The sequence below is a fragment of the Phocoena sinus genome, chromosome 1 (assembly GCF_008692025.1).
Source record: "Phocoena sinus isolate mPhoSin1 chromosome 1, mPhoSin1.pri, whole genome shotgun sequence".
Taxonomy (NCBI): Eukaryota; Metazoa; Chordata; class Mammalia; order Artiodactyla; family Phocoenidae; genus Phocoena; species Phocoena sinus.
Window position 1 is genome coordinate 138,544,167 of NC_045763.1, and position 21,712 is coordinate 138,565,878.

At 44.2% G+C, this 21,712-nt stretch overlaps 1 protein-coding gene across 1 annotated transcript in view; it reads right to left on the reverse strand.

Annotated features, from left to right (window-relative positions):
- Nucleotides 1-11,768, reverse strand: part of LOC116761298 (regulator of G-protein signaling 8) — a 58,112-nt gene extending 46,344 nt beyond the window's left edge. Inside the window, exon 1 of the mRNA XM_032647104.1 lies at nt 11,679-11,768. The gene's annotated coding sequence lies outside the window, so the exon portion shown is untranslated. The remainder of the gene's footprint in view (nt 1-11,678) is intronic.
- Between the last annotated feature and the right edge of the window lie 9,944 nt (nt 11,769-21,712).

A 21,712-nucleotide genomic window follows, 5' to 3' on the forward strand; every position in this document is an offset into this window, starting at 1 on the left:
TAAAATCCAGGCTTTATGAGAAAGCTGATTTGTGTTTGTTTCTTCTGAAACCTTCGTCAACCCTTCTTTGCCTCAGATTGGTTAATTTTTTTCTAGACTATAATAGGTATGTTAATTTACTCACCTATCATGACACAGTCCATTTATTGAACACAGCTTTGTAAGATAACTTTTTGCCAGCTGTTTTGTCCTAATGTCTAATTGTCCCACAGGAATTGCTTACTCTTGGAGAGCAAGAAGTCATCCTTCTTTGTCTTTCACAGTGCCTAGTGCAGCCTTTCAGTGATTTCCAGACCTATAAATCATGGCCCTGGTAAATTTATAAAATTCCCAGGCAGCAACCACAGGGTCATCAATCTTTATGTTTTCAAATAAAAACATTCAAAATGGTTATCTACTGTTGCCATTATTTTATAAAATAATCTTAATGCCAAGAAGAGTATGAAGGACATAATCTGAGAATGAAGGATAATTCTTCCCGTGCAAGCCCAGTTGGAAACTTTGCATCCACGTTTAGGTACTTAGAAATTGATACAAAGAAATATATACACACATACACATGTTTATGCACAGGTACGCATGCACACATACACACTGGATCATGTTAGCTTTTTCTTTCATTTTTTGTGGTTAGAGATAACTTTATCTTTGACTGGGATCTATAGTTGGACTGGATTTGGGAACCACTGGCCTGCATCATTGCACACATGAAACAAATACTCAGTAGAATAATAAAAGACCATGATCAGAGAAGGTGTTTGATAAGAACACCTAGGAGATATCTCAGCATTCATTACTTCTGCTAAAGGGATCAGCCCTTTTTCATATTGACTCTGGAAACCTTTCCTGGAGCAGGTCCTGACCCCTCCCATCACTGGCAGTAGATCCAAGTGAGACACATCTGCAGCACCACAAAAATAGACGTGCAATAACTAGCTACAATTCACATTTTACGGAGCAATTTGAAGGCAAACAAACTTTCCTACATTTCAGCACACTCAGAACTGTGCAGCTTTTGGAGCTCAGGAATCCTATTTGAATTTTGTGCAACTGCAGAACTACCTACAATCACTCTTAAACAGCTATTTAAGAAAGCATTCCCTACATCCCAGACTAATATCTGACATGAATGTCCTGAGACCCAGATGTGGTCAATAGACTTTGCAGAAGTCGAAGAAAGAATAAGAGAGTTCTAGCCTGAACAGAAGAGACATTTCCTAGTCCACATCCAGTCCTTAGATATGAGAGATTTGGAGGTAAATAGCAGAATACACTGCAGTTTGATGTACATATGTACATGCTTAAGATGAATGTTTAGTACATTGTTTACATACACTCCGTGTCTGGTAGATATGGAATTTCAAAACCTGTGCAGAATCATGCCCATATGTCTGCCCACTTATGAGCATCTACACCCATATATAGTGCTCAGTATAAAATCTGTTGAAAGGATGAATGAATGAACAAATGAAATTTCTAGGAGAGAGAAGATTTACTTATTAATTTAATCAACTTGTATTTATTTATCACCTCCTAGGGCCAGGCATTGTGCTAAGGATACCAATGCTTGGGATACTTCTATAAACAAAACAATCTTGCTCTATTGTCTAGTTTTCATTCTCCCTACTCTGCCTCTGCCCTGTGTCAAAACCCATCTAATTAGGGTTTCGCTGGTGGCGCAGTGGTTAAGAATCCGCCTGCCATTAATGCACAGAAATCTCTGGCATTCCTATATACTAATGATGAAAAATCTGAAAGTGAAATCAAGAAAACACTCCCATTTACCATTGCAACAAAAAGAATAAAATATCTAGGAATAAACCTACCTAAGGATACGAAAGACCTGTATGCAGAAAATTATAAGACACTGATGAAAGAAATTAACGATGATACAAATAGATGGAGAGATATACCATGTTCTTGGATGGGAAGAATCAACATTGTGAAAATGACTCTACTACCCAAAGCAATCTACAGATTCAATGCAATCCCTATCAAACTACCACTGGCATTTTTCACAGACCTAGAACAAAAAATTTCGCAATTTGTATGGAAACACAAAAGACCCCGAATAGCCAAAGCAATCTTGAGAACGAAAAAAGGAGCTGGAGGAATCAGGCTCCCTGACTTCAGACTATACTACAAAGCAACAGTAATCAAGACAGTATGGTACTGGCACAAAAACAGAAAGATAGATCAGTGGAACAGGATAGAAAGCCCAGAGATAAACCCACGCACATATGGACACCTTATCTTTGATAAAGGAGGCAGGAATGTACAGTGGAGAAAGGACAGCCTCTTCAATAAATGGTGCTGGGAAAACTGGACAGGTACATGTAAAAGTATGAGATTAGATCACTCCCTAACAACCATACACAAAAATAAGCTCAAAATGGGATTAAAGACCTAAATGTAAGGCCAGAAACTATCAAACTCTTAGAGGAAAACATAGGAAGAACACTCTATGACATAAATCACAGCAAGATCCTTTCTGACCCACCTCCTAGAGTAATGGAAATAAAAACAAAATAAACAAATGGGACCTAATGAAACTTCAAAGCTTTTGCACAGCAAAGGAAACCATAATCAAGACCAAAAGACAACCCTCAGAAAGGAGAAAACATTTGCAAATGAAGCAACTGACAAAGGATTAATCTCCAAAATTTACAAGCAGCTCATGCAGCTCAATATCAAAAAAACAAACAACCCCATCCAAAAATGGGCAGAAGACCTAAACAGACATTTCTCCAAAGAAGATATACAGAATGCCAACAAACACATGAAAGAATGCTCAACATCATTAATCATTAGAGAAATGCAAATCAAAACTACAATGAGATATCATCTCACACCAGTCAGAATGGCCATCATCAAAAAATCTAGAAACAATAAATGCTGGAGAGGGTGTGGAGAAAAGGGGACACTCTTGCACTGCTGGTGGGAATGTGAATTGGTTCAGCCACTATGGAGAACAGTATGGAGGTTCCTTAAAAAACTACAAATAGAATTACCATATGACCCAGCAATCCCACTACTGGGCATATACCCTGAGAAAACCAAAATTCAAAAGAGTCATGTACCAAAATGTTCATTGCAGCTCTATTTACAATAGCCCGGAGATGGAAAGAACCTAAGCGCCCATCATTGGACGAATGGATAAAGAAGATGTGGCACATATACACAATGGAATATTACTCAGCCTTAAAAAGAAATGAAATTGAGATATTTGTAATGAGATGGATAGACCTAGAGTCTGTCATACAGAGTGAAGTAAGTCAGAAAGACAAAGACAAATACCGTATGCTAACACATATATATGGAATTTAAGGGGAAAAAATGTCATGAAGAACCTAGGGATAAGACAGGAATAGAGGCGCAGACCTACTGGAGAACGGACTTAAGGATATGGGGAGGGGGAAGGGTGAGTTTTGACAGGGCGAGAGAGAGTCATGGACATATACACACTAACAAACGTAGTAAGGTAGATAGCTAGGGGGAAGCAGCCGCAAGGCACAGGGATATTAGCTCGGGGCTTTGGGACAGCCTGGAGGGGTGGGAGGGGGAGAGTGGGAGGGAGGGAGACGCAAGAGGGAAGACACATGGGAGCACATGTATATGTATAGCTGATTCACTTTGTTATAAATCAGAAACTAACACACCATTGTAAAGCAATTATACCCCAATAAAGATGTTAAAAAAAAAAAAAAAAAAAAAGAATCCGCCTGCCAATGCAGGCGACACGGGTTCGAGCCCTGGTCTGGGAAGATTCCACATGCCGCAGAGCAACTAAACCCGTGCACCACAGCTATTGAGCCTGTGCTCTAGAGCCCGCGAGCCACAACTACTGAGCCTGCATGCCACAACTACTGAAGCCCACATGCCTAGAGCCCGTGCTCCGCAACAAGAGAAGCTACCGCAGTGAGAAGCCCGCGCACCGCAACGAAAAGTAGACCCCGCTCGCCGCAACTAGAGAAAGCCTACGTGCAGCCAAAAATAAAAATAAATACAATAAATTTTTTTAAAAAAAACATCTAATTTAAGAATCGACCGGCTACTCAGGAAGGTAAGTCACAGACATCCCAAGGCCATTCTCAACAATGATCCTCTAAGCCCATCTTTTGTTTTTGAACAGCTGTTGCTCCAAACCTAGTCTCTGTCTTATTCTAAACCCTTAGGTCTGGTGCCCTAATTTCAATCTGGTATTTGGTCTTTATGTCAGTTAGTTATTGCTGTGAAACAAGCCACTCAATATCTTAGTGACTTAAAATAACCCCCATTTGTTATTGATTACGTATCTCTGAGTCATCTGGCTGGTTCTGCTGATTTGAGCCAGGCTTGGCTGATCTCCACTAGGCTGGCTCATGAATCCAAAGTCAACTGGTGGGTCAGCAGGGCCTGGCTGGTCTAGGATGGTCTCACCAGCATGCCTGGCACTTGAATGTCTGTTGGCTAGGGTGACAGGGCACATGTCCCTTATCAACCATCTGGCTAGCCAAGCTTTTTTATGGCAGAGGTAAGGTCCCCCCAAAAAAGACCAGAAGTGCAAAGACCTCTTGAAGCCCAGGCTTGGTACTGCCACAACCTTACTCTGTCATACTTTACTGGCCAAACCAAGTCACAAGGCCAGCAGAGATTCAAGAGCTAGATAAACAGACGCCACACTTGATGAGAAGAGCTGCAAAGTCACATTATAAAGGCACGAATATAGGGAAAGATAGAAGAATGGGGTCATTTTTATGACAAATCTACTGCAGCCTTGGTGCTTGAATTTATTTCTGGAGTTTGAATCTCTCTGCTTTCCCTGATCTCAAACCTGGCTCACCTCTCCGACTTTTCCAACTCTTCTGCCTCAGATAAGAATCTATACTCAATTCCTATCCCAGTAGGGGGGCAACCCCTGAAGCCAGCCCCTTCCTAACAAGAAAGGAACTCAGACCCCTTCCATGAGTCAGTTCTCTTATTCTTAAGTAATCCTCCTCTTGTCATGAAAAAAAAAACCTTCAGCTATTGCTAAAAATAGATATCTGAACAAGGCTGAACTCCAGCTGACAACTGTAATCAAAATTCTGATACCCAGAGAGGGCAGATCACTTAAGAAGAATCTTTACAACATGCTACCTTAACAAGGCTTATTCCTTGTTGAATGATAGGAATAGAATATATTTTCTCAATTCTAAAATACATTTTTTCTCACATTTTAACATTTCTGTAGCTCAGTTGTCTTACAATCAGCAGGTACATATAATGTGGTAAGACTGGTAATCCCCCCGCCACTCCCATCAATGCCCCTCAAAAAATAAAGCTATATTAAAAACATAATTCCTCTTTCAATCGAGGGATGGAATCTTACAACTGAGAAAACGTTGTTGTGGGTCACCACCCCTCATTGCTTATGAAAATGATACAAATGAAGTCAGAGAAAAGTAAGGCCTCAGAAATGATAGGATTTCCAAAAACTTCAACGTGTCATCGTCTCTAATTCAGGGAATTAGAGGTACTACTGGAAAGGATGACACAAATTAACCGATTGTTTTCCTTGCTTGACATTTACTAGAAAGGCTCATGATGATTGAAAGTGATGGATTTGAGTTCCCTGTCTCTCCCTTCCCCTGCTTCCCTCTGGCACAGGGGCTGCTGGACAACAGAATGGAGAAAAATACAAAATCAAGAAGCCAAAGCCATGAAAATCTACAAATGAGTGGATAACCTTTGAATAAGGAGCTGGCACCATCTAATCATTACATGGTTTCTTTGTCTGGTTTTTGTTTGTTTATTTGTTTGGTTTTTGTTTGTTTATTTGTTTTACTGTGTCCATTACAGGGCAGACTCTGGAGCCAGACTGCTTTTGTTTGAATCCCAGCTCTACCACTTAAAAGCTGTGTGACTTTAGGCAGGTGACTTAACCCTGCTGTGCCTCAGTTTTTATGCCCATAAAAGTTACCATAACTAGGTATACTTACGGTAATGCCTGCCAGACAGAAATGCTCAATAAAGTTATTTATTAATTATTATTATTATCTCCTTGAAATTTCCTTGAAGAACAAATGATCCCTTCTCTCTGGAAAGCCAAAAAACATTTCCATAAAGTCCTAGGAGAAACCTAAGTACTTCCCTGATGCATAATTATTTTCCCTCTAAGATTAAAGCCACATCTACCTTTCCCCAAGATTTCTCCTTTTTGAAGATGAAAAAGTATCAGCAATGTTACTTAAGTGAGGGTGAACTTGCTAACTGAGCAAATTCCTTTTCCAGTGTTCAAAACTGCACCAGTCCTGAAGAAGAAAAGGGCAGAATCACCCCAGCACTTGCCACAGGGGAAGTGGAAAATATTTTACAAAACAGGCTAGATACGTGCCATATGGCTGTGTCCTCAGAAACTCCCATATAGAGCCCTGCTGGAGGCTCTTCTCCCTGGGCTGCTGCTTCCCAAAGTCAGCTTGCTTGCTGCAGGGACCTTGAGAATCCATGGGGATTCACAGAACCCTGGAGATTGCGACAAGGACACAGGGAAAGTCCCTGGAGTGGCCTGCAATGTGCTGCAGGCTTGGGCCTTCCAGGCAGCATGGATATCTCTATTCCAAGAACCAAAAGATCTGGAATCTAGTGAAAGGAATCCCCTTGGGGACTATAATGAATGTTGTGCTCCAGCAGTGCCCGCTCGGTTCAGCTGCTTGATTAATGACACATGAGAAGACTCAAGGCAAATTTAATGGGAGAGCAAACCTTTGCAGGGTGACTGCCCTGGATAAGATCCGGCACCTCACACCCCACAAAGGAAAACAGCAGAGTGGTGTATAAGACTCCTTCCGGAGCCGTGGGCCAAGGGCAAAAACGTGGTAAGAAGCTGCTTTGGTCTGAGCGTCTGAGTCCTGCGTGCCTACAAGCCCTGAGAGCCAGCCAGGGGGAGAAAGGCCTCCATCTGTTCCTTCGGAAGTCTCTGCTCCAGCGAGGGGGTCCCTCAGCTGCCAGGCCAATCCTGCCCGGCTATTGGCTAACACATTTTCAAAGCTGTTCTCAAAGGCTTTGATGAGCTGGCTGTTGCTGGGCAGCAGCTGAAGCCATTTGCCCTGGAAAATGGAAGGAAGCAGATGTAACCGCTCACCCCAACCTGACCCCCCAAACAGCGCCCCTACATATACTCTACAAATCATCAGGTTACTCTGTCCCTGTGTGTTTTTTTTTTGTTGTTGTTTTTGTGGTACGCAGGCCTCTCACTGCTGTGGCCTCTCCCGTTGTGGAGCACAGGCTCCGGACGCGCAGGCTCAGCGGCCATGGCTCACGGGCCCAGCCCCTCCGCGGCATGTGGGATCTTCCCGGACCGGGGCACGAACCCACGTCCCCTGCATCGGCAGGCGGACTCTCAACCACTGCGCCACCAGGGAAGCCCATGTCCCTGTATATTTTAATAAGCACACCAATCTCTGACCCCTTAGCATTCCTGCCCTAAAATATAACCAAGAGCATCATTCTTCTTGGCTTCCCTTTCGAGAGAAAGAGGTGCCAGTCCAGGGTGGTATTCTAGCCAAGACCCCAGGTCCCACCTCAGGTGGACTCTGCCTGCAGTTGATGCAGGATGTATCTTCCACCCTCTAATTTCCATAGCCTCCATGAAATAGAGTTCCTGGATTCAGAGGTGTCTCGGGAAGACCAAATTCTTCTTAGTAGCTTTCTCATTTTATTAAGTACCAAAAAAACTCTGAATAACACTTTACTTAAAAATTAATGAAATCTCTAATTTTTGTTAATTGATGAAATTTTGTGTTTGAAAAAACTTTGAATTGAAAATTTAGCATTTGAAAGGACTCTTTTGCAGCTATCTACTCTGATCACCACAACGACCCAGTGGACTAAGTATCTTTGAGGGAACTGGGACACCAGAAGGAAACTAAATTATTTAAGGATTTATTGTGAGTAATATAGTAGAGCTGGGATTCATATTCAAGTTTTCCCAATCCCAGTCAAATATTCTTTCCAAGCTTCCCAATTCTAATAAATAAATTACATGTATTGTGAATCATTGTAAGAAATTTGTCATATAAATGTACTCAATGTGGTTGTCATGTTTTCTTTTTCTTAATTTTTAATTTTATATTGGAGCACAGTTGATTAACAACATTGTGCCATTTTCAGGTGTACAGCAAAGTGATTCGGTTATACTGTCATGTTTTCTTGAAACCCTGTTAAGTATGTCCAACATGACATTTAGGCCTCTTCTTCCCCTACCTGTTGCTCTGTCCCAAATAAGGCAAAAAAGTGAAGTTGGAGTCATGGAGTAGAATAGTAGGAGTTTGAGTTGAGTTTGAGACAACCACTGGATGTCTTTGAGCAGAATTATGACATCATAACAGCTGCATTTTAGGAAATTTCATCCAGCAGCAAGGTGTCAGACTCAGAAGAAAAAGCAGATCCGAGTTACCATTTCTCTCGTGCCATATTCCAATCTTCCCTTGGGACAAATGCAACTTTTTGCCTCTCCAAGTGTACCATAAAGAAGGTTCCTGCAGGGCTTCCCTGGTGGCGCAGTGGTTGAGAGTCCGCCTGCCGATGCAGGGGACACGGGTTTGTGCCCCAGTCCGGGAAGATCCCACATGCCGCGGAGGGGCTGGGCTCGTGAGCCATGGCCGCTGAGCCTGCGCGTCCAGAGCCTGTGTTCCGCAAAGGGAGAGGCCACAACAGTGAAAGGCCCGCGTACCGCAAAAAAAAAAAAAAAAGGATCTTGACTTCCAGCTGGGGATGGGGCAAGGTCTGGATAAAATTGGAAAGTAGAACCCTCTATCTAAAGAGGCAGAGGCAAAAGTCTCCCCTTCGGAGTCGGAGTCCAGTCAACCTTTGAGCTGAAACCTTGAGCTGTCGTCCACCCTTAGATCTTTCCTCATCACTGCTGGATTCTCTGCTTTTAAAGCTCTTGCCTTATAACTCATATACTTGTTTTTTTTAATATTTATTTATTTTATTTATTTATTTTCCTTACTTTTTTGGCACACGGGATCTTTGTTGAGGCATGCAGGATCTTTTCATTACAGCACGCAGGCTCTTTGTTGCAGCGCTTGGGTTTTCTCTCTAGTTGCAGCATGTGGGTTTTCTCTTCTCTAGTTGTAGCGCGTGGGCTCCGGGACACATGGGCTCCACAGTTTGCAGCACGCAGGCTCTCTTGTTGAGGCGCGAGAGCTCAATAATTGTGGTGCGAAGCCTCAGTTGCCCCGCAGCACGTGGGATCTTAGTTCCCTGACCCGGGATCGAACCTACACCCCCTGCATTGGAAGGCGGATTCTTTATCACTGGACCACTAGGGAAGTCCCTCTCATACACTTGTTAACAAAGGGATCAACCAGCTAACCTGAGAGAGGGTTAAAAGTCCAATCCTAAGTAAAGTATTTATATTATCTGTGACTTCTTAAATAGATCAATGTTACACTTTTCCAGTGACTTCCTAAACATATCCAATTCTTCAGCTCTGTTATCTAACCCCTAAGTGATAATTATGATGGGAATTTCAGACCGGGTCGAAGGAATGGATCATTGGGAGATGACCCAATATTTTGAAGGGGATTAAAAACTTCTGTCCCTTGATTTACACCATATATCCACCTAACATATATCACAGTCCACTAACTGCAAGTACATGGCCAGTCACCTCTACTAAATGGGAGTACACTGGGTCATTGCAATGTGTAGACCAATGACAAAAAGGCAGGAGCACTTTGTTTTCAGCAAGTTCATTCGTGCACTCACCCATTCATTCATTCATTTTCAGTATCTGTTATGTGCCGTGCACCCTGCAATGCTGGACAAGATAGAGGGATTCCGAATGGTCCAGACTGAGTACACAATTTCCAGCCAGAGCCCTGACCTAAATTTTGCAAATATCCCTGGCCCTCCAGGCTTCAGCCTCTACAAATTGCCCTCTGAAGGGGAAGGAGCATTTTCGCCTGCAACCCAAATTTCTGGGAGAGTTGCCTGGGAGGCAGAGTTGCTTGCAGCCCTTAGAGATGAGATGAACAATAGATGAGAGAACAAATAGAATTAGAGCTTGCAGAGGGGTAGCCTGAATATAAATTGACATAGGCTTCAGCTAAGAAATATACTATCCCTTTTAGATCAGCTCGGTGCTTTGTGACCACCTAGAAGGGTGGGATTGGGAGGGTGGGAGGGAGACACAAGAGGGAAGAGATATGGGGATATATGTATATGTATAGCTGATTCACTTTGTTATAAAGTGGAAACTAACACACCATTGTAAAGCAATTATACTCTAATAAAGATGTTAAAAAAATAAATTAATTTAAAAAATAAAATAAAATAAAATAAATATACTATCCCTTTTGTTTTTGAGTCTTCAACTCCACACAACTCTGGGGGTTTTCTAACTTTATTTTCTCCTGAACCATCCTCACAGCATCCTTCTACCTTTCCCCTCTGTTCTAAAGTGGAAATACAGAACCAATATCAGCTCTAACCTGATTATCTGTTAAAATTGGGCCAGCAGAGGGTAAGGGATAATAACCACAGACAATTCTGAAAAACTATTTAAATTTGCCTTTGGCCTACATTTGTTTGTATGTGTGCATTTCGAAGTACATTTACCTTCCTAATTATGTCTTGTTTGCATTTCCTCAGCACACATTGATGGGGAAGTCAGGGAGGGGTGCAGGGAGTGGGCTGAGTGTTGAGAAAAGCTGGTCTGAGATTAAAATTTGTAGGAGTTAAGCCACAAATTGCATCATTCATTTAACAAATATTTGTTGAACGGCAAGAAATGGTACAGCACGGCACTTGGTTTTGCAGGAGGTAGAAAGTAGGAATGAGAGACAGTGTCTGCCTTTAAGGTTTGCCATCTTCTCAGGAAGTGTACACACACACTTGGTGTTTATACAATTGAAATTTCACTACAGCTTTAAATATGAGCCTAAATAGCACTGTTTTTAACACAAATATCAACAGAACCTAGGTGGCTTTTGATCGAACAAGGCTCAGATAAATAAGGATTTCTCCAAGAACCATACTGCAATTTTCTGTGTTTCTCTGCTTGCATAAAATGCACATTTCTCAGCTTGTAGAAAATAGCAGAGGAATCACTTCCCAGGGTACACGAGCGTTCACGATAATGGGTTGGAGAGGTTTCCCCTTGAGACAGCATTTCTGAGTTTACTGATAAATTAACCACTGAGGAAGCAAACACTCAGTGTGTCACATGCTCTCAGTTCAGCCGCTTCCAGGCAAGCCCGCACAGCCTTCCTTTTGGTTTGCATCCCTAGGCCCGGAATCTGTGACACTGCCCCTCAAAGGGCAGGAGCCTTCCCCCATTCAGTCATCCATGCAAGTCAGTGTGTCAACTTGGAAAAGCAGGTGAGAAGACAAGAGCCATCTTGGACCCACATGTGAAGTGGGACAAAAGTGTGGCTCCATAACACTAACCCTTCACCCAGATTCTCCTACTAAAACAGATTCCTTCCCTCACTGCCTTCCCTCACTGCCATTTCCGTGATGGCAAGAGGAATTGGTAAGGTGGATTATGTGTGTATCACTCGCAGTGTGTGAATCCCAGACACACCCTCACTGCCCCCACTGCTGGGAGAGCATCTGGGCCCCAAGCTGTCCTGGGTGTGTTGTGGGAGAGAGGGTGGCCTCCTGTTAGCCATGAGTGAAGCATTCTCAGAAGGCACCTCCAGCCGGCTTACCTGGTCATTATCAGCACCAAGGTCAGAGGCACTCAGCACACAGGCTCGCTTGTATGTGTGCAAGGTAGGTGCCTCCTCACTGCAGGTGACCTCGGGAATCGATGAACTGGTTTCAGAGGTCAAACAACATATTTTACACATAGTAAAAGTAAGAATTGTTATGTGAAATGACACATACATTAGGTATATTCTTACTCTGTATCATAGTTTTTAAAAAAACTACTCTAGAACATTCAGTATTGATGTGGATGAGCATGAAGCAAAAGCCTTAGAAATGACCCCCTAATACTCACAGAATCAGTACTAAGGTAAGAGTAAATATCTGCATCGTGAACAAGCATTGACAACACAAATAAAGGACAAGGCAGAGTAAGTTCCGTTTTTAAAAAATATTTTATTTATTTATTTGGTTGTGCTGGGTCTGAGTTGCGGCAGGCAGGCCCCTTAATTGCAGCTCACTGGCTCCTTAGTTGCAGCAGGTGGGCTCCTTAGTTGTGGCGTGCAAACTCTTAGTTGCGGCATGCATGTGAGATCTAGTTCCCTGACCAGGGATCGAACCCAGACCCCTGCATTGGGATCTCAGAGTCTTAACCGCTGCACCACCAGGGAGGTCCCTGAAGTTCCTCTCAAGACAAGGCTGTGTATAGGGGAGCTGGCGGACCCATCCAATTCTTGCCATGGGTTTCAAGTTCCCAGAAATGCCTCTTGTAAAGCATCACTCAGCAAGGGAAAAGCAGCCACCTACTTTATAGTTTCTCCTATAACCGAAGAGTTTTGGGAGAAAGGGAGGGAGAGAGGGCAGGAGATTCAGTGCTCCAGTGTCCCTGAGAAACTTTTCAAAAATACATCTTGTAGGGGCTTCTCTGGTGGCTCAGTGGTTAAGAATCTGCCTGCCAACGTAGGGGACACAGGTTCGAGCCCTGGTTCAGGAAGATCCCACATGCCACAGAGCAACTAAGCCCATGCACCACAACTACTGAGCCTGCACTCTAGAGCCCGCGAGTCACAACTACTGAGCCCACACGCCACAACTACCGAAGCTTGTGCACCTAGAGGCTGTGCTCCACAACAAGAGAAGCCACTGCAATGAGAAGCCCGCGCACCACAACGAAGAGTAGCCCCCGCTCGTTGCAACTAGAGAAAGCCCGCGCGCAGCAACGAAGGCCCAACGCAAACAAAAATAAATTCAATAAATAAATTTATTTTTAAAAAAATACATCTTGTAAAGACTGACTCCCCTGGTACAAACTGGTGCTAAACCATGCCACCTGCTAAACTGAGCAGGTGGAGATTTGAACACTGAGATTGAGCAAGTAATTAACCACCTAAGTAGGAAGAACTGATACCCCCAGAATGCCTTCCCCACTCTTAAAATTAATGTGGGAGTTAAGTATATTTTATTTCAAAAACTAAATTCCGGGCTTCCCTGGTGGCGCAGTGGTTAAGAGTCCACCTGCCGATGCAGGGGACACGGGTTCGTGCCCCGGTCCGGGAAGATCCCACATGCCACGGAGCGGCTGGGCCCGTGAGCCATGGCCGCTGAGCCTGCGCGTCCGGAGCGTGTGCTCCGCAACGGGAGAGGCCACAACAGTGAGAGGCCCGCGTACCGCAAAAAAAAAAAAAAAAAAAAAAAAAAAAAAAAAAAAACTAAATTCCCCTGAAGAGGTAACACTTTAGACTGTCCATCGTTTACATCTCAGTGTGAATTTGTTTCAGATCCTGTTCTAAAACCAGGTATTGATAAGAACAAGAAAAGAACAGGACAACCCCACGTGGCTTGGAGGATACTGCCGTTGTAAAAAAGGTGCCCCAAGGAAGGAGGCTGGAGAGACAAAGACAACCTTCTACTTCGCGGTGCTCAGAGCTGGTCCAGCTGAGGAACACAGCCTCCTGCCCGCTGAGAAACTGCAGCCACTGTGGTTTGAACCAGCTTTCTAAGAACATTGGCCATCTGAGATTGGCTTTGAACAAAGCAGGATAGGGTGTGCCCAGAAGCATCAACAACTTGATTTTAATATTTGTCAACCATCCTTATTCCTTTTCCTGTCTTCCCCCTCCCCCACCCCCATCACCACAGGATAATCATTCCTATAACCCCCCTAACTTGGGATCAGATGATCTCCACGCTGTGGCCAGGAAAAGTCCAAGGGCTGAGGCACCTGAGACAACTATCTGGTCGACATCATCATCAATAAGGAACATGTATATTATTAGACACTTTCTCTCTGTCAGCATCGTGCTAAGCTTTTTGCGTGGATTATTTCTTTCAGTCATCACAACCACCTATGAAGTAAGTTTCTCATTGTCCAATGACAAAAGCAAGGCTTGAGAGGTTAAGCCAAGGTCATGGGGCTTGTAAGTAGTGCAGCTGGGATTCACCGAAGACAGTCTAACTCTAGCAGCGGCAACGCTCGGGAAGAAGTACTCGTTAGTGCCGTGATCAACTGCGAAAGCTTTGCACTCTGTGTGTCGTCCACTCTGGCCTCCTCTCTGCACAAGGCGACCTGACAAAGGACTTTCTGACCATATACCTCCCAGGTGGTACTGGAAATGAAACCCTGGCCTGGGCCCCAAGTCATCCTTCAAGGAGATGCATGAAGGAGAGACAGACGCGTTTCACAGCCACTGTCAGCCCCGCACTGAAGAGCAGCCGTCTCCAAGGAGGCGTGCCTGGGCTTCCCCACCCCTGAGATGAAATCATGGCTCAGACAAGGGGTGTGAAGCCATCCATGGATTGACAGCATAATACCCATGACTTTCACAGTATGTGTCTTTCAGCTGCAGAAATACGGACAGGATAATTTTAGCTCCACGTGCCTTAGCACAGTTCCATCTCTCCTGCCACCCGACTGGCTCCAGACAGAGGCCCATTGTGTCCTTCTGCACCAAGGCCCTCAGACCCAGTTAAGAGCCACAGACTGCAAACTCTGGGGAGTCAGTTGGGGCCCCAGTGGAGGGCAAGGCTCAGGGCTACCACCGGTTCTCTCCCCATGTCCCAGAGCTGTGTGTCCTGAAGTGACGGCCTCTGCACATCCAAGGGGACGCTGCTGCTCCCAGCACCTGCTCGCTGACACACAGCTCCCCTAAGCAGCTCTACACAGGCAGAGCAGAGGGGAAAGAAGGACTCACCTGTGCGGAACGCTGGGACAGCCAGCACCCTTTGACCTAGAAAGAAGGAGTGTCCTAACCGCGCTCCTTCTCCTCCTTTCTTTCTTTGGTTTTAGTGGCTCTTCTTTTTCCTGATTTTCCTCCTACTTCTGCCGATGTGCTTTTATGTGTGTGTAGGGGTTTTTGTCCTTTATAGGATATTGTCCAGTTTTCTCTCACTTCCCTAATTTTATGGGTCTTATATCTTAGTGGGAAAACCTAGGCTCTCATCATTTCCATTCTAACCAATTTTGCTCTCCTCATCTCTGCTCTCTCTGCTCACCAAAGGCCAGGCCTCAGTGCTTAGTGAGGAAAAAAACTCAAGAATCTGAACTATGAAGCATGCACACATGCATGTGCACACGTACACGCACACACGCATGCACACCCTTCCCACTTGGGTCAGAATATATGCTTGGCTCAAACCCACCCAAGCCAGTAGAAGACGATGACCTTTCTCTCTCTAATTACAATCTCCACGTCAATGTGGCACCTGACACCTAATCCCCTTTAGAGTCCAGGGACTGCATTTCCTTAGCTCTTGGTGAACTGTAAGTTACTCCATAGGGCCAAAGACTGGATGACACACCATGGGATGACCAGGTGTTGGCACTGGATAACACTGTATCTCACTGGCACTCCCCTGCCTACTTGGGATTTAAAATTCTGACAAGCTACCTATTCCCAGTCTTAAAGAAAAAGATACTGAGTTGCAAACTATTGTCAAGTTAATTCTTATTTTTCCAAATCTCACTTGCTCTGCGAGCTCAGGCAAACTTAACATTCCTTTTGCCTCAGTTTCCTCATCTTTAAAAAAGGATACCAGGGCTTCCCTGGTGACGCAGTTGTTGAGGGTCCGCCTGCCAGTGCAGGGGACGTGGGTTCGTTCCCCGGTCTAGGAAGATCCCACATGCCGCGGAGCAGCTGGGCCCGTGAGCCATGGCCGCTGAGCCTGCGCATCCAGAGCCTGTGCTCCACAATGGGAGAGACCACAGCAGTGACAGGCCTGCGTACCGCAAAAAAAAAAAAAAGAGGAAAAAAAAAAAAAGGATACCAAAAATCACGTATCCCTTAGGGTCATAGTATCCAATCAATAGGAAACATCTACAACAATCCAACTCTGGACAAGTTAACTAACAAGATAGTGCCTAGGCTCAAGAGAATAAAATGAATTGTCAGGTCCCGGAAAAGGCAGTGAAACACCACGAGTCCAGGTTACAGAAAGGAACAATTTCCTCAGGGCAGCCCTATTGGGATTCATCAGCTCCATTCATTGTTCCCACCTTGTTTCACTCAATTCAAGTTTTGTATTTCCAAGAGAGAGCCTGATTCGTCTAGCACGGGTCATATACCCATCCTCGTTACCAGTGAAGGGCACAGAATGTGGATTTACAGGTGTGGTATAAAGCCTAAAATTCAGACCCAGTATCATGTGTGCCTTGACATCTGGGGAAAACTGGGAAGGTCTCGAATGGCCTAACCACAAATTCTCCTCCCTCTCTGCTCCTGCAAGTAGGGCCCCCTAGTCAAAGGACCCTCCTTATCAAACAGACCAAGTGCAAGTCCTGCCTCTCCCTGAGTAGCTGGCTTCAGCTCCCTGCCAGCTCATGGAATTATTCAAACAACCCAATCACATCCTCATGTGGAAACCACGGGGCACCCCAGACCCTTGATACTACAAAGTTTGCCTCCCACAGTCTCTGCTTGTTCCCTTTCTTCCCACATGCAGCCCCCATGTGACCCTGTGAGGCCTGTGCTGTCCTCCTCCCCCAGCCTGCGAGAGCATGTGACTCATAAACTTCTGTCAATCTCATCTGTCCAGTGTCAGGCGTCATGTGTCCATCCACCCCCATAACGCTTTGGAGAGAATCCCTCCTTCACCAATGGAGTAAAGGGGAGGCAAATAAAACAGGCCCCTAAGATTACATGTTCTAGGGGCTGGGTGGTTCCCAAGAGCAAAGTCAAGTGCTGTTACCAGAGACTAGGAGGAATGCAGGTCCAACGAAAACAACAGGTGCCCAGTACATCATGAAGAGTGCTTAACACAGGGCCTGAAAACCAGAAAGTGATCCTGAAAATGTAGGCAGTAGTAACATTATTTCCACATTGTCATGGAAATCGACGAAGTCTCTGAAAATAAACCTCCTAGTGTAGCATTTTCCACGTTTATGGAGTACTCTTTGCCCCCCTCTCCAGACGTATTCCCAGCACCTCGTGGCAGTACAGAGCACCAGGCACCCAAAAAGCCAAGGCATCGTTAAGGCAACCACAGGTGTGGGTCCCAAGGCAGGAAGTGCAGAGACACTGGCAGAAACCCCCTTGCCTGGGATTCCTGAATTGAGCAGACGGACAAGGCAGTAGGGCATCATACAATCACCCTGCTCTGCAAGTAATGCCACTGCATCCGGTGGGAAGGGAACAGGTGATGAACCAATACCGCCCCTGCACTGAGCCACTCCCCTGATCATTTATGTCCTCCAAGTAAGAGGAACATTATTAAAAACATTACGTTTGGCAAGGATTGGCCTTCTGAGCAGAACGTGTAGCCAGCGCATGATGACGTATCCCGATCACAAATGCCAGACAGAGCCCCGGACCCCAAACATCCACCTGTTGCCTATCATTCTGCCACTAAAATGTCATCCTTTCAGTTTCTGAGAGTCTTTTGCAAAATAACACAGGTCCCACCTTTTTAGCAAATACCTCACCTTTGCGGAGTTTTGCTCTCCTTAAGCTGAGAACCAAAATAGGACACAGTCTGGGTACCTGACTGGAAGCAGAACACCTGACTAGGACAAGACCCAGGAGGGAGGAAAGGAGGACTGAGCAGTGGCTGGGGACACACACCAGTGACAAATATCAAGACAGCGACTCAGTGGACCAGGGTCAGCCAGCATTGGCTTGAGCTCTGGGACCACCTAGCTAAGTGATTTGGCCTCAGCCTAGCTTCACCCTAATCTCTGTGTGCCAAGCACCTGGCATTGGCATCAACAGCCGGGGATATGCTAGCCCCAGATGTTGGCTAAATTCCCCAAATTCCCAGATGCTGCACAGGACCTGGGATCTCAGCTCCCTGAGTGCCAAGAAATCCTAATTTAGGCTTTCCACCATGCCAATCTCTATTTTCCTCCTTTGCATCACCCTAGTGATTCTCATTTGTTTTATGTTTAGAAATCAAAACTCTTGAGTAACTGCAAGCACAGCTCTCTGCTATTTAAAGGTGCACATAATAACAACAGTAAGGGTAACAATTAAAGAGCTTATCAAATACCAGGCGCTTTATGAATATTATCTTCTTTACTCCCCTACAATTACGCTGCAAGGTGGGCTTTGTTACTCCCACTAAACAGGTGAGTCTGAAATGTTAAGGGACTCGTCCAAGGTCACACGGATAGTCAGTGGCAGAGCTGGAATTCTAATCTAACTGCAAAGCCTCAAACACACTCATTGCCTCTTGAAAAAGGGTGCTAACTTATTATCATATCCTAATCATGCTGGAAAGGCTAACCATACACCCATGAAGGATCCATGAAGAAAACATGACAGTTTTTCCCAAAAGTTCTACTCAGGTGTTCAGAATGTAAACTACTTGGACGTCAATTCATGGCCACACTTGACCTTATTACTCAGGTCTCAGAGAGTCAGACCCTGCCCTAGAAGCTAAATAAATAAACATATCTTGTTTCATCTGAATTCTACCATGAAATCCTGCTATCTTTTTAGTCTGTTTCTAGAGTCCTTATTGATATATCTCTTCAAGGTTTTCACGTATCACCCACAGCCAGAACATAAAAATGTTCCTGGCTTGGAACACCATATGAACAGCATTTATACCTTTCTAAACTGTGGGCATCCTTTAAAATATCCACATTTTACAATAAATGATATCATTTAGGATGTTCCAACAGAGAAGCATTCTTTTCCTTCTGTTCTTCTATTGTAGTCATGGAGACTTCAAATTTGGTTAAAATGAACAGACAAAATTAAAACCTGCACAAAAAGTTGGTATCAGAGCAAATAATAATGACAGTTTATATTTCAGCAGTTTTTGTGTCTGAGGAAATCAATCATTCCACAGACGTTACCTCATTCTGATCTCTCACTAAGGTAGGAAAAGGACAGGTACTCCCGTCCTCTCAAGATCCACAAGGGAACCGTGGTGAAGACCGTGATAAAGGGAGACGGGGTCTGTACTACAGGGAAATAAACAGCTGAAAGAAATAATTGCAGCCACCCAGTTATTTGGCATCAGACTGGTCAAATTAATCATTTGAAATTAATGTGTTAATCAGTCAACTCAGCCGTATTGGTCTGTACAGACAAGAACTGACAGATTTACCAGCAAGCCATGGAGAATAGCTGAGAATAAACCTCAGGTCACTTCACGGAATGTGTTGCTTTAAAAAGACAACATTTCCCTGCCCCGCCAGATATTGCTCACCTTGATGGCTGCAGGCGTCCTACATATCTCCACACTGTCACCAGGGGGGGTGTCTCTAAACTACAGATCTGATCACATTACTCCCCAGTGATAGCTGGATGGACTTGCAACTCTTCCTGATGACACAATGTCCTTCCTGATCTGACCTCCTGACTACTTTGCTGTCCCATGTCTCACTACCCACCCCCAGTGCCATGCTGTGGTTGTAAGAAGCTATCGGTGGCTAGCAATTCTTTAAATATTCCAGGCTGTTGCCTGGCCATACTACCTTGCCCAGCCACATACATACACCCCAATCTCAACCCAGCATTGTCTGTATGAAAACAACCATTTATGAAAACAACCTCCTTCCTTCCTTTTTTAAAGTAATGTTTTATTATTTTTAAAAAAGCACACAGAAAATATGGTAAAGAAAAGAAGAAACTAAAACTATATATAATCTCATTGCCCACAGATAACATCCTGTTAGCATTTTCAGTATATTCCTTATAGTCTTTATATGCACAAATACAGACACTTTCTACCACACCAGTTTGACTTCTGAGACTCAACTCTAGTGTTACTTCCTGTAAGATGATTTTTCTAACCTTTTCTCCCCCTCATCTTCCCAAACTTAATCATGCTCTCTCCCACTCACTCTTCAGGTCTCAGTTTAAATGTCATAATCTCAGACAGTCCTTTCCAGACCCCCCCCCAAAGTATATAAATTACATCACCCCACTTACTCATCACCCCACTTACTCTCTCTGATAACACAGAAAGGTCCTTTTCTTTCATCACAGTACCTGAATTTATCATTGTATATTTATTTGTGTGTTTATACATCCACATCTTTCCCATTAGATTGATAACTCCATGAAAGTAGGGACCATAGCTGTACCCCAAAACCTGAAATACCATCTAGTGTCATCAAACACACAATGAATGTGTGTTTAATAACTAATGAATGGCAGCTCCCTTCTCCGTACCCACGCTAACACCTTACCAATCTCTACCACGTCAACTTACATATTTTATTATACCAGTTACTCACCACTTAACTGTATGCTCCTGGAAGACAAAGACTGTCTTTAAGTCCACGACTTCATTTTTACCTATGAAGTCATAATTACATCCCTATCACACGATGTCCTGAACATGGCATATATTCAATTCTTTTGAATGATGAAAAAAAACGAATGAATGAATTGCTATATGGGCAGGACAGCTTGCCAGTGATGCCCTTGGGTGATCCTATTTCTTATGTAAATCCTTTATTCCTGGTTTTGCTTAATAATGGTTTCCACATAATACCAAAATATTGCTGAAAAGTGAAAACACTGCTTCGTGCTCCAGATGTTTCACTTTCAGAAGCCAGACATCCAGATCATTGCACACATATGAGAAATTTAGTGCCCTTTCATCCAGGTGTTTGGCATCTTCTTGGCTCATTCAGAGTCTAAAGGAAACAAGAAACAGATGCTTTGCCCTCCCACCACCAATAAAACTAAATAAACATAGATAGCTTTAGAGAAAATGAAAATAAATAATTTCCGTGATTAAAGCCCACATTTTCAGTGCACCATAATCTTTCTACATTCCAAAGAGCACTGGTTTACATAAGAGACAACTGTTATGTGGGAATATCAGTGAGTTTGCTTTCAGCTGCAAATGAGAAAACCCAACTGAAAATGACTTAAATAACAATAATTTCAGTACCGCACAGAAGAGGAAGTCTGGAGGTTGGCGAATTCAGCAGTTCAGCAGCATCAACAAAGATCCCAGTGTTTTCTACCTTTCTGCTCTGGCTTTCTTAGAAAACACCTTCCCAGAGTTTCAAAGCAACAGGAATAGGACCAGGTGTCACAGACACAACAAAGAGCATCCTGCAAAGAAGGCAGTTATTCCCATGCACCTCTTTAAATTGGCAGAGAAAACTTTAGCACTCTTCCCCTCCCTAAGTCACTTCTCTAGCCCTAGAGATCAAGACTGAGTCAAATGTCCATGCTTAACTCAAATTATTGGAAAGGGGAATAAGATTAACACAATTGTTTTAGATCAGTGGTTTTGAAGCTTTAGCCCAGATTGGAGTCATCCAGAGGGTTTGTTAAAACAGACTGCTGGGGCTTCCCTGGTGGCGCAGTGGTTGAGAGTCTGCCTGCCCATGCAGGGGACACGGGTTCATGCCCCGGTCCGGGAAGATCCCACTTGCCGCGGAGCGGGTGGGCCCATGAGCCATGGCCGCTGAGCCTGCGCGTCCGGAGCCTGTGCTCCACAAAGGGAGAGGCCACAACAGTGAGAGGCCCGTGTACTGCAAAAAAAAAACAGACTGCTGGGCTCTACCCTGAGCTTTTGATTCAATAGATCTGGGGTGGGGCCTGAAGTTGTGTGTTTATAACAAGTTCCCAGGTGATGCTGATGCTGGTCATACTGGGACCACATCTGAAAACCTCTGGCTGAGAACCTT